Genomic DNA, 14,832 nt, shown 5'->3' on the forward strand with positions numbered 1-14,832 from the left:
GTGTACAAATGGTCCAAGAAAAGTATCAAAGAAGGAGCGGCTGCTATTCGCAACTTCATTTGGTTAGGAGATCCCACCAAGAGAAAATTTGTTACTCTTAAGTGGGAGAATGTATGTAAGCCTAAAGACGAAGTGGGTCTAGGCATTCACAAGTTGGAAGAGCTAAACAAGCACTCCTTCTGAAGCTTGCATGGGGTTTTCTGAGTATGAATGATGATTGGAGTAGATTTATGAATAGAAAATTTAGGAAAAGAGATGGAAGTGTTCTTACTTATCACAAGCCCTCATCTGTTTGGCCTGGCATTAGAGGCGCTCTCCATGATATAGAACCATACACAGAATGGATCATTGGCCTAAGACACAAAGTGGACCTTTGGAAAGACAACTGGGCTAGAAAATCAGTTATGGAACTCTTGCCACAAGTAAACTGGTCTAGGTACAAGGCAATAGTAGCCGATGTGATAGAAGATAACAAATGGAATTTTCCTGCTGCTGTCTCGGAAGTGTTTGGTCGTCTGGGAATCGATTTGTCTGCCATCCCATAACCTAGTGGGGAAGAAGATGTTAGAATTTGGAAGCCAAAATCTGATGGGTCTTTTCGGTATAGTCAGCCTATGAAACAATCAGGAAAAAAAAAGAATAAAATCTTATGGAATTGGAAGATTCGGACAACTCACATACACCCCATAACTGCCTACATAGCTTGGAAGCTCATACAAAAGGCCGTGCCAACTGATGATCTAGTGAAAAGGGTTGGGGTGAAACTGGCTTCTAGATGTCATTTTTGTCATCAAGAAGAAGAATTCGTACAACACCTTTTATGGGATTGCATTAAAGTTCGAGAAGTTTGGACTTGGGCAGCACACATGCACGAATTAACTCTCTATGAGTTTAATTTCATGGCCTTGCTAAATGCGACAAAAAGCAGCAGCCCAATCATTCAAGACTTGTGGAATGCAACCACAGTCCATATCATGGTTCAAGTATGGATGACTAGAAACAAAGAGCATTTCAAGGACATCCCCATTCACATGGGCAACATGAAGCAAGAGATTCTAAGGGGCATTAGAGTCTCGGGTTCGCTCTCGCATGGAAGGAGGCAAAATGACATGACAGAGTTTAGAATTCTAAAAAAGCTCGATGTACAAGCGAAGAGTGCTCTAGCTCAAACAATACAAGAAGTACATTGGGTCCTCTGGGGAATGTCATAAAGTGCAACACGGATGGTTCTGCCCACAGAATCCCAAGTAGCGGGGGGATTGTTTGCAAGAGCAAAGATTTAGTAGTAGTAGTGGGAATACTCGCAGCAGGGCTACGCCATGTTAACAGTTTTGAGGCAGAATGCATTGCCATTGTATTGGTAGTTGAGAAAGTTGTGGAAATGAATTGGAATAGCATTTGGATTATTGAAGCCGACTCAGAAGTTGATGTTCAGGCCTTCAATAGTGATGTTATACCATGGTTATTGTTTAGAGCAAGATGGAAGCGACCGATTACACTTTTACAACACTGGATACTAACCCACGTTTGGAGAGAATGCAATTTATGTGTAGTTGTAGTAACTAGAAAGGGATCCACACTATTGCAGGCACTTCGATTTAGAGCACTAGTAGACCATACTATGTATCTATGATAGAAAGCCCTTTCAGGACTTACCAATTTAAATGAGCAAAAGTGTATCATGTTTTGTCTCTGACAATCTCATTCATCTTTAATAAAATTTCCTTACTTATGCAAAAAAGAAAAGAGAATTATGATTCTTGATGAAATAGACAAGTCATAGTTATGGTCTTGCTCTGTCAGTTGTGAATTATTAAATGTTGTGACAATTCTAGTTTTAGTTGCAAATTCATGGAAACTAACCTGTACAGTTTACTTCATTTGATATTTTTTCAATGAAATAGTACACCTATGCTTGGTTGTTATGCATCTTTAGACTTGAATTGGGATTTAACGCCCTTTATAAGCAATGAGGCTTTGGGTTGAACTGCTTATATTTGCACTTAATGACTTAAGCACAAATATATGTAGTGTAATAGTTTTACTCTTTCAAATAATGTTGGGGTCCATGATGATACATAGTTTTGAGTTGAGTCATCTAGTTGTTAATGCTTGACGTTTGGTACCATTTTCACTTGACAGATTAGAGCATATTAGCTCTCATACCGTGCTTTTGGTTGAAGGACTTTCAATGCCTCTAAAAGTCCAACAAGTGTAGAGACCTTGATGCAGACTAGTGGTTTTTGCATCCTAACCAATCTCAAAAATGGAGTTTGGATATCAGGTAATAGTTTATCTATTTGCCAACGTCAACCCATATTTTCTTTATGCATACATCCATGAGGCCTTAGAGCACAATGTCAACTACATTTTTTTAAATTTCAGATCTTCAACTTTTTTTATGCCTTGTTTGCAACGTTGAGACTTGTGAGGTGAAAATGCAGACTCTAGGACCAACATACATATACATGTAGTTTTACGGCTATATTGATTAATGATTTCAAATCGAGATTGTTGAATATTAGATAGACTGCAGTTGTAGTCCATTCTATTAAGTTTCTTTTAGTATGCAAGTGTTCCACCTGAAAATTCATATGCACTGACGTATTGAACACGAACCATGCTAAAGAACTAGATGGTAGATGGTAGTGTATGCATGCTGCTTGAGGGAGGAAAAGTTGGTGATTAAAGTAGGAAGTTATATTGTTTTGTATAAGTATTCACAAAGTGACCTATTGTCCTAGTTTTGTAGGAACCATGCTGACCCACAAATACATGGTATATGGAACTATTTCTGAAATAAGGAAACAAGATGGAAGCTGGAAGTACTAAGCGATGAATGTAGTTATTGGAATTCTTCAAGCTTGTTGCTATGAGAGATGATCGTACTACTGGAGAGTGCATTATGAGATTGTCAAAACAGAACTATCCAGATCTTAATGCCTTAATTTAGGTAACACACTCGTTACATGATTTTGTGGTATAAACTACAATTTGGGTTTCAAATTCTTAGGGTCTTCTTTTTTATATGGGAAGTTGATCAGCTCCCAAATGTGTGTTTTGTTACCCGTATATTGCTGCATTACAGCCTTTCTTACGTTTAACGAAAAGACAACTCATAGCTTTTATTTCTTTTTTCAGGTTATAGAGTATTTCATACCACTTATCATAAAAGCTACGTCTTAACACCAAAAGGAGCCTTAATCACGCTTATTATAAAGACCAGAAGCTGCTATGGAAAAGTCCTGAAAAAGTCAAAGTTAACGGTCAAAGTCAAAAAATCAAAGGTCAAAGGTCAAAGCCCTCAAATCAGAAGACCAGAGATGGAGGCCCTTATCTCAAAATATGACATTTTCCCAAAACCTACCTTGGTCAAGAAGAAACCAAACAGCAAAAGCAAAAGTGAAATGTGAGGTGTCTAATTTGTAATGGAGAAGGGCAAATCTGTAAAAGGCAAAAGTAGGAGTATATAACCCAAAAGTAAGGGAGAGAGAAACTATCCATTGTCTTAGGATCCAAACCATTAGGTTTGTTTAATTTCTTGTCTAGTTTTTCAATTTAAGTTTTTACTTTATTATTGTTTTATTTCCTTTTAATCAAAACTTGTTATTTTACTTGTTCTTATTTCAATATTCAATTTTGTCTTGTTGTTCTTATTTCAAGCTTTAATCAATCTTTCTTTCAATGTTTTCAAGTCATTTCAATACCAACAACTAAAGCTTTCAATGTTTTCATTAGCTTAAAACCAATCTAATCTATACAAGAGTCTACATTTCTTCTTTACAACTCCCAAACTCAAACTCTAAACAATTTAGGATGAATCTCACTTCTAAAACAAACTCTTTTGAAGTTATCACCACTATCTAAAGCTTTAGAAGTACCAGACTAAAGTGACCTTTTTTGTTCTAAAAAACAGATCTGTATACGCACCCAAAAATGTAAAGGGTGCATATAGTGGTGCTACTTTTGGCTCCATGGTACTCGGCCTTTTTCTTATTTAAGTTGCTAATCTATGTTCTCACTCCATGGCTGGAGGAAGCACTTCAGTGGATTTGTTGCCACCTTTCTCCATTGTTATATTATGTATGATGTACCTTGATCTTATAAATGTTCAATTTGTAAATTGGTAATTGGATTAATTGGTGGGTTATTTATATAATGTTTAATTGGTTGGACAGTGGCTGGTGCTTCTTGATATTCACTTTATGATTGAGTTGTTATGGAATGGGATATCTTTGTAAGATGGAATAATGAGATGTGCTAGATCAAAATATAGGTGCAGGCAGGGTGGCCCGGGACCCAAATATTTTTCAATTTTTTTTTTCTCGCTTGACTATAATTTAGTATCCGTTACTTAAAACGTTAATGTGAGAAGTGCGCCAAACATTAGTAACAGTTATATCCGTTGTAAACGAACAATTTCAGTAGATAAGCAACAATTATCTATCCGTTAGAAAACATATACTAACAGATATAATCGCTACTAAAATTAATTTAAGTAATGAATATATCTGTTACTAAATTTTGCCTAAGTGAGTATAACACCCCAGAATGAACGAATATAAATGTTAGTAAAAATATAAGTAACAAATATAGCTATTGCTAACCACCCTTTTTGGTGTAGTCTTATTAGAGTATGAACAATTAGTGTTCATACCTGTTTGGGGTATGAACAATCACTGTTCATATCATAACATAATGTATGATCAATAAGAACACCTATTGGATCGGAGTATGACACTACAATAATAAAGACCTTTTACAACGGTTATAAGCTGTCGCAAGACCGTGGCCAATACGCCTGTGGCTAACCTTTTGCCACGACCCATAACTGTGGCTACTGCTCGGTGTTTGCCCACGGTTTGGTACCGTTCCCAGGGCCGGGGAAAATAATATTGTTGCCACAGCTATCGACCGTGGCTAAGGCTTACATGAACCGTGGGCAATTGCCTTTGTGGTCAGTAATGTAAAGTTTTGCCACAATTATAGGCCGTGGCAGATGTTTTGAGTTGTTTAATTTTTTTTGTTGTTTTTGCGCCTTTATATCACACCTGCAATTCATACAAAGGTCTACAATTCAAATCAAATCAACAAGAATACATAATTCACAACTTAACATTTCACACATAATATGTACTTTGCATAAAAAATCATATATCCAAACTTACTTAAATAACAAACATAGTGGTCTTTCATAAATTGGAAATAATATAAAGAATTCCCAAAAGAATTGAAAATATCGCCGTATAACACATAAACTCGGTAGACTATATTCCTAGCCATCTAAACAACGCCTCAAGTGTTTCGGATCAAATTCTGCATATTCCGGTTCCCTCGCTTGTGCGTCATGTATCTAGGCTCTTAAGATATAGCTATAGCCGTGTAGGAGCAATTATTAGAACTTGAACTATACACCTTCTCACAGAAAATCGTGTGATATAGCAAAGATCAAATTAAAAGAGAAGCACTTACCATTGTGTATTGAAAACATAGTACAAATGTTCTAAATAAACCTAAGTCTGCATCGTAATGTCGTTGACTCCAACTTCTTTGCTTCATTTACATTTCGAACAACCTGGGAGAGTAAATCCAAATGAGATAAAATGAAAGCGATAATCATCAAATTGTAAAAGCCATCCTTATTTAATCATCAAATTGTAAAAGCTCAATTTTTTTTTGTAGTGTGAACAATCATTGTTTATATATATTTTGGGTATGAACAATCACTATGATTATACCTCAACATAATGTATGATCAATAAGAACACCTATATATTGGAGTATGTTCATACATATTTGGGGTATGAACAATTACTGTTCATACCTCAACATAAGTTATGAACAATCTCTGTTCATATCTCAATATAATGTATGAGGTATGTTCACTTATTTGGCGTATGCAGTGTTCGTGATTCCGAACGAAACCTCGGAATTCCACCCAATATTTAGGTTTTTCAAAAAACCGGAATTCCGAATATAGAGTCGAAATATTAATTATTCTGAAATCAATTGAAATTCCGAATATGATAGGGGTCGAAATTTGATGAATTTCGGTTTTTGGATTTGTCGGAATTCCGAGAATTCCCGAACTATGTGCGCATGAACAAACACTATTCGTACATGAGGAGGTATGAACAATCATTATTCATACCAAAACGACATAAAAGATAAAATCGGGAGATATTAATTTCAAATCTGGGCTATTTGTCCTTAAAAATTATTTTCACACGAAAATTGGGTTTTCGGGTTATTTTTACCTGAAAATTGGGTTTGTGAGTGATTTCGAAAAAAATATGTCCTTGATAGTGATTTTGGCGTTAGGAATTATTTTATTTTTATATTTGGTTATGTTCTCCTTCGATTCAATTTTAGGACACATGGTGTTTTTATTCGATGTTTTTAAACCTTAAGAAGATATTACGTAAGATCAGGTTTAAGAACAGTAATTTGGGCTTAAAGTTGAGACTTTAGCCAGTGGCTGAGAATAAAGCCCATCTTCGTAACTAATGATAAAGGGTCTTAGTTGCATTTTGAAATTCAAGTAATTGGGGTGAGCCCAATTTTCTCAAATATTTTCGCTCTATATCTACTTCAATTTTAATTTCGCCATAAGTATGTTCTATGTAAATTTAAATTTGCATATGAAATACATATGTATGTAAATTTAAATTTTCATATGTAAATTATATTATATTTAAATTTATATGCAAATTTTATATGTATGTAAAATTTATATTTGCATATGTAATTTATATTTACATACGAAAATGAAACTATATAAATTTAAATTGTTATATATAAATTTATATTTTCATATGCAAATTTAAATTCATATAGAATTTATGGCGAAATTAAAATTGAAAATGTGTAATTGAACTGAAATTGAAATTATAAGTAAAAAATAATGACGCCGGGTTTGAGACTTATGGTGAAATGAAAATTCAAGATGAATTTATTGTGAAATTATTATTGGGTTTTGTCCTTATGCCGTAATCTCTGTTTTGAATTTAGATATCTCTGCTGTTCCAGCCCAGTTCGTCTCTGACTCTGAGAGTCAGAAGTCAGAAGCAAGAGTTTTTTTTAGCTGGAAAGTCTGTAGTAAGATTTGATTTTCCTCATCTTCAATTGTTCTTAGTGAGTGAATGGTAGAATGGTCATACGCTCATGCCCGTTGGACACTTCATGGACTAAAGGAGATTTCCAGAAGCTTGGTCAGTGGTCACCAGTCACCAGTCACCAACGTCTAACTTTAATATCAAGTGCACCTAATACTATTATATTATTCAATTTTAGCTTTTAGCAGAAATAGACATATCCAATATTTTAAATACAGTCGTCGACCATTGCGAATTTGTGATTTGTCAGTGAGTTATATGTTTCTTACCAACAAACATTGACACAAGAAGTACGTATTTGATGAGAACCTTCAGAGTTTGCACACCTAGTAGGGTATACTATCTACACCTACTAGGAAATATACAACTTTTAGAGAAAAAAGATGTTTTTTCATTCTGGTGTGAAAGATGCGACCCGTGCTCCATTTACACTAAGGCAAAGTACCGACCGCATTCATATCTTCGGGACTTCTACAGGGCTTTTAGCGACTTCATAACTTTGCCTAGTCGAGGGCGACAGCGTTCCACCCTATTTCAGCACGAATTTGCCTTTTTTCGGAAGTTTTCTGAAATAGTATAAATATAGGTTTTTTCTGTAGAAACCTAACTTTTCCAAAACCAAGAAAGAGATATGAGAGATTATAATAGAAAGCAATTCTTTGTGAGTTGAGTGTTCATTCTTTTGTGAATGGATTGAGAGACTTGTATGTCTGTTTCTCTAAAAATCTAGTAAAGCTTGGAATGTGTGTTTTGAACCATGATATATCAAATCTTGTTGTTTGTTCTTCTTTTTACATTAATTGTTTTACTTTATATCTTTGTTATTTGATATTGAGAAGTGTTGGGATATTCTTGGAGGGTGTTGAAGTCTTGTCTAGTAAGAAGGATTGATCCTTGTGTAGGATTGATCTATTGTTGTAGTAACGTTGTTTTCGTGATGTTATATTCACAACAATTGGTGGATTGGGCGTAGACTGGGATTTTGAGTTTAGTGCTTTCGAAATTTGTGTAGACAAGGTGTTGATTAAATTTGAGTAAAATTATTTTTGGGTTATTGTGTGTAACTTGAAAGATGGCTCCCAAGATGTCAAACCTTGAGGGGTTTGAAGTAGAAGTTTGATGGGAAGAATAACTTTGGGATTTGACAAGTCCAAGTAAAAGGACATCATTATCAACAAAGGTTTGCGACAAAGCTTTTAAAGGGGATTAAATCTATTGGCAAATATGAGTAATGATGATTGGGAAGAGTTCGATCTTCGGGCTTATTCATCAATCCGGTTATGTCTTGTTAATGAGGTCATGTATAGCACTACACCAGAAATGGCAAAAAACGACGGTTAAATCCGTCCTAAATCGAGATTTCTGACGGGGAAATAGTGTCCTAGACTCCGTCGCGAATAGCCCTGTCGTTAATATTAACGACGGGAATGAGTGTAGTAAGTTGAATTAGAACTGCGACGGACTTGAGACAGTTTATGTCGTCGTTAAATATAGGACTCTCAAAACCGTCGTATATTTGTTTTCCAATGCAACTACATGTTTTCAAAACTGGAACTCTACTAACCGTCGTAAATTTGGGTCCTAATGTCATTTACAAGTTTAAGGTAATTTTTTAATATATATATATTTTTTTTGTAGAATCTATTTTCCAAACCCGCCCACGATTTAAGGTTTTCGGATGATAAAATCAATTAGTCAAACAACATATTAAAACAACACATTTCAAAATTGATATATACATTGATAATTTCCAATTTACAATATCTTCAAACTTATGATTGCCAACAACTAGGCTTTCAAAGTATACAAAGAAGAATAAAACATAATGAAAAAACAATTTGAAATTCCTATCTTCATCACCTTTGCACGCACATTTTGTTCTTTATTGTGAATCACCCGGAATGACACCACCACCGTAGGCGAGCACCCGGCCAGTCCATGGCGGCGACACCAGCAGCGGGCACCGATAGTGAGTCAAGCCATGATTCAGCCGGCGGCAGTGGGTAGGTCACACACTCCAACACCGGCCTGCACGGCAAGACACACTCACTCACCAACGGCACCACACTCGCTCACCACCTAGCACTTGCTTGCACACACACACTACCACCTCATTACACACACACTCACATCTTTGCCACCTCATTACACACACGCTCGCCGAATGCGGCACCACCACCACCACACTATGACTAGTAACAACACACCGACCATAAGCGGTTGAGCGGCAAAGGCGGTGTGGCTATAAACACACATGTAATCCTACAAAAGTGCTTTTTATTAGCTAGAAACCTTGCTTTCTATCACGGACAATGCAATTTAGACCATAAAAGCATCACAATCAATGTTCAAACACCCGCGGAAATGTCGGATGTTCTCAAGTAACTTGAAGCTAAAGTACAATCAAAATTTTAACAAGCGAAAAGTCGACATCTAAGTCTAGCAAACCAAAGGATAGACATAACAAAATGCAATATTCACGGAAGCGGCAAATACATAATCATACACGTCAATAATGATTTATATGCATAATGCTAAAGAAAATGTCCTAAGCGAATCATAGTTCTTCATTCGGTTTTTTAAAAGTAACATCTTATACTAGTACTAGCACCTCCATCGTTTTCACCTCCTTAAACCATGCCTCTTTTCGGTTACCCAACTAGAACTGTTAAACAAGCCTAGTGTAAATTCGGTGTGAGCATGATCAAACCATCTCATTTTTCCTCATTACTCAATAATGGATTCACAATTAAAAGGGAAAAATCCCCTATTATGCATATAATTCTAACATTATCAAAGGATCATTAAAAGAAACTAAACTATAAGCGTTCAAGGTTAAGCAAATTACCTTGGCAAACATCCATCTCCTTCTCAACCTTTGCACGCATCTCCAGAGCTCCCACAACCTTTGCCTTCTCAATCAGTATTTCCACCATACAACATATATATCCACAATTGCACAGCTATAAGAATCGTTAAATGCATTGGAGCCATAAATTTTATGAATCAAATATGTCTAAGAGAACCCACAATGTAATGTTTGCCCGTTACCACAACCAATTGGTGTATCAAACAACCAAAAAACATGAAAAAAATATATGAAATATTATTAGAGCAGAAAAACTATGAGGCTTACAAACACTAACCATGTTCACTAAGTTAGAATTAGTTTAGCACACAAAAAAAACTCCATGGGAACAAAACTATAAACCCTAGAAAACGAAAATCATGGTGTTAGAAATTCCAAACACCTAAATCAAGACAAACAAAACTTAAGCAGTATGGAAACCTTATAAGATCGAAAAGAGAGTACAAAACTGTTGGAATAAACAAAATTGCGTCCTTTATTTCAATGGTTCCACTTCCTGTGAAAGTCATTCCATCAAATCGGTAAAACACAAGCCATTGCTTCTTCTTGTCCCCGAGGGCCAGCAATCCGGTCCACTAGGAGGCATGAGAACTCCATCCAACTAGTCCCAAAAAAAGTACCACTTACCAGTAAGACAACCATACTACTAGAGCAAGAAAAATCTTTGTATAAAAAATTGAGCAAAATAACTTGTAAGAAAAAGCTGGTTGTAATCTTACTTGAAAAACAAATCCTGGTTTACATGGGCACGAGAAGATAGTTGAGGTGATTGTGAATTCATAATCAGCTAGAGCATAAAGAACACGATTCAAGCAAGAGCCGCTTTCCAAGCTGAAGTGAATGCCGGTGTCATCATTGAACCATCTCCAACAAAGACCAAATGAAGTAACATCGAAAACACAAGGATTGTTCAAGTCGGAAGGAATGGAGGATCTGCGGGGATTCAGTGATTTAAGGGGAGGACCAACGGGGTCCCCCTTATCGTATGCTTAGACTTATCCTTGTGAAAATGTGTTCTTCCTTCCACATTGCTCAAACCTGAAGACTACACGGATGAACAAACGGAGATCCCGTTATAAGTTTGATTCAAGAATTGAATAACCAAGTTCACTCAATTTTTTTGTTAAAGAGCACTATGTTCTACAAAGCGAGATATAAGAAAAAGACACAAATTCCACTTTATAGAGAAGTTGTTGGACTGCCACCAAGAAAATGGTAAGAGAAAGAACAAAGGCAGGAAGGTCGGGTCAGTTCCTTCAAGCATGGACCATTGTAAAGTTGGAAGCGATGGCTGTAATTTATACTACTTAATTCTGTTTTAACAAAAGTCTCATGCAAGCGTTCGTGTACGATTCTTATTGATGATTCTGATATCATTGTAATATGAAATGGTTAGATGCTTTTGAAAAACTTTGGGAGGTGCAATTGCTTCTCTGTTGCAATATTTGGCCTGATTTGTTTGTTGGATTTCTTTCCAAAGATCTGATACTGGCCTTAAATTTTTTTCGGGGCCTTGTGGTCCAGACTTGGGGTGAACATATACTAAGTTTAAGGTTAATCCTCATTATTCTATCTACAAAAAGAATAATAACATATCCAAAATTAGCAAAGAAGAAAAAAGAAATGTTACCTCGAAGTGAACACGTAGAGCAGACCTGTTCTATAGCTAGCCCGAGTTGAACCATAGTCCGTGGAAGCACACATTTTGCATAGACAAATCGATTAGGTCAAAAAATCCATTCCAGTTCCCTTTACTAGTAAGGGGAAGTCGAAAGCGCAGGCTAAAAAGAATTAGGAAAGCTCACACTTCGTAATAAGGATCGGAATAGCTGACCTTATCGAAACGAAGGGCGACTCAGTTGTTTCGCAAGCCAACCAAGTGAGTGTGGTACAACTCACAAGTCACAAATTGGAGCTATCTATCAGATGCTTAACACAAGCAATCCAACTGTTACTAGATTCAATCAACTCATCAATCAGTCTATCAAATCATAACTAGCACTTGCAAGCTAGAAATAAAGTAAACATCAAAATATATATCAGGATCAAAAGTCAATATCTATAGGCTTGTGACAGAGAATAGTTAATTAACTACTAAATTTTCTAATACAACAATAACCAACAAAGTTCACAGTACATACCATGTTAAAAAGTTGAAACATTCATTTGAATTTACGCGATCTTGGTAACTACATAGGTTCACCCAAAACTAATAAAGTAAAATTGTCTAATTTTTACAAAACTAATGGGATTGACCTATAATTATCGTAGTCATGAAAAAGTACACTCAAAAGTAATGAGACAACTTCAAAGAATCCCAATAAGGTAAAGTCAAACAATTCAAACATGAACTCTACTATAAATAAAATCGAACAACTATCCAAAAATCATTTTCAAATTTGTATTCAGTATTTACTAGCTGAAAATCAATATCTAAAAAAAAACACTCGTCTTTCAAAGTTTTCATTTCATGTACAACAGATACTAGTTTTAAGTTAATCCTCATTAATCTATCCACAAAAGAATAATAACAGATCTAAAATCAGGAAAGAACAAAAAAAAAGTTACCTTGAAGTGAACACGTAGAGCAGACCCTCTAGCCTTGAAAGCTGAAAATAAAGTAAACATCATAATATATATCAGAAACCCTAGACTGGAAATTGGGGTTTAGAAATTGAGGTCTGGAAAAAAAAACACGAAAATTGATGATAGAGAGAGAGGGGGAATACCAAAAACTTTAGAGAGAGATGAGGGGGTTACCAAACTTGAGAGATACCGATTTGAGAGAGATTTGAAGCTCTCTAAATCACTCCTGCCAAAGCTTTACTTCAGAGCCCTCCCACCCAAGCCCTCAATTTCCTTACACTAGGGTTAGGGTTACTGAAAGAAGAAAAAAAAGTATTGAGGCGGGATAGTGAAATATTGGGCTCACCTTGTCTCTGAAAATTCATCTACGACGGTCACCGAAAATGGGAAAGACAATAAATCTCGTCTCTAATTTGGAACGATAACTAATGTCCTGTAGTCAACCTAAACAACAAATACGACGGGGTCCAAACAATTTAGGACGGCATTTCTCATTCTTAATTAGAGACGGGGTATATAGTCCTTAGAGTGTGTCCTATTTCCAGAATTATGGTGTAGTGTAGTGTGATGGGAGAAAATATCACTGCCGATATTTGGCTCAAACTAGAGTCTATGAATATGACTAAGAGCATGACGAACAAGATGTACCTTAAGAAGCGTCTTTATCGGTACATGATGGTCGATGGTTCAACGATATATGCAAGAGCACGTTAGTGAGTTTCGACGACGTCTAGCGGATTATTTGAATGTTGGTATGAAGATGGATGATGAGGATCAAGCGGCATGTTTGATATTCTCTTTGCCAGAAAGCTATGAGCATCTAATAACTACATTTATGAACAGAGAAGTCGTCGATCTTGACGAAGTTCAGAGTGCACTTCTTTCTTATGAGTTGATAAAGAAGACACGTGTAGAGAATAGCATTGATGCAGGTCAGGAGCTAGTGGCAAGAGGAAATTCGTATGAACAAAATTCTACAAGTAATGAGAATTCTAGGTCCAAGTCAAAGAAGCCTTTAAAAACGTCTTTACAATTGCAATGAAAAAGGACATTACGCAAGTAATTTTCTTCACAAGAAAAAGAGAACAAGAGATGGTCGGAAGAAAGGTAAAGGCAAAAATTGAGGCAAGTTATGCTTTGGGCTCACGAGAAGAGGATGAGTTTAGTCTCTGTGTGTCCACACAAGACTATATGACCGAAAGGTGGATTCTTGATTCCGGATGTTCCTATCATATGTGCCCGAATAGAAAGTGGTTTACTTCTTATGAGAGCATTGATGGTGGTTCTGTTTTGATGGGTAATGACGTTGCTTGTAAGACGGTAGGAACTGGAACTATACGGGTCAAGATGTATAATGGTGTAGTGAGGACTTTAACCGATGTGAGACATGTTTCTGAGCTAAAGAAAAGTCTTATTTCTCTTGGTACCTTGGATTCCAAAGGCCACAAGTTTGTGGGCGAAGGTGGAGTCCTAAATATTATTAATGGCTCTTTAGTTGTTATGAAGGGTCAAAAACATGGAACCTTGTATACTCTGATAGGTAGTACGGTGATAAACGATGTAGCAGTGGGTGAATGTAGTACGTAATGATTCTGAGTGCACTAAGATATGGCATATGCGTTTAGGGCATATGAGTGAAAAAGGTTTGTCTGAGTTGTGTAAGCAATGAAGAATTTGAAGAAGCCAAGTATGGGGTTCTGTGAGCATTGCGTCTATGGGAAGTAGTGCAGAGCCAAGTTCAAGTCAAGCAAGCACACAACAACAGGCATCCTTGACTATGTGCATACGGATGTTTGGGGACCCTCTAGGGTGGCTTCAAAGGGAGGTAACCGCTATTATATATGTCTCATTCATTGATGATCATACTCGCTATATGTGGGTGTATATGATGAAATCGAAATATGAAGTGTTTGAGACATTTAAGAAGTGGAAGGCAAGGGTTGAGAATCGCACAGATAGGAAGGTAAAGATATTATGGTCTGACAATGGTACTGAGTATACCTATGGACCTTTCCAAGAGTTTTGTGAGCAACAAGGAATTGCCAAATTAATGGGATTTGGGGGACGCATACAATGGGAATGGAATGGCGAAATGATGAATAGAACCTTGCTTGAAAAAAAGCGAGATGTTTGTTGTCTAATGCCGGTCTAGGCAAAAGTATTAAGGGAATCTGAGTGTCCATGGCGTGTTACTTGTATAATAGGTCACCAGTACCAGCTATAGATTGCAGGACACCTTATGAGGTGTGGTAGGTAACCCAA

Source organism: Coptis chinensis, chromosome 7 (genome assembly GCF_015680905.1).
Source record: "Coptis chinensis isolate HL-2020 chromosome 7, ASM1568090v1, whole genome shotgun sequence".
NCBI classification, from domain to species: domain Eukaryota; kingdom Viridiplantae; phylum Streptophyta; class Magnoliopsida; order Ranunculales; family Ranunculaceae; genus Coptis; species Coptis chinensis.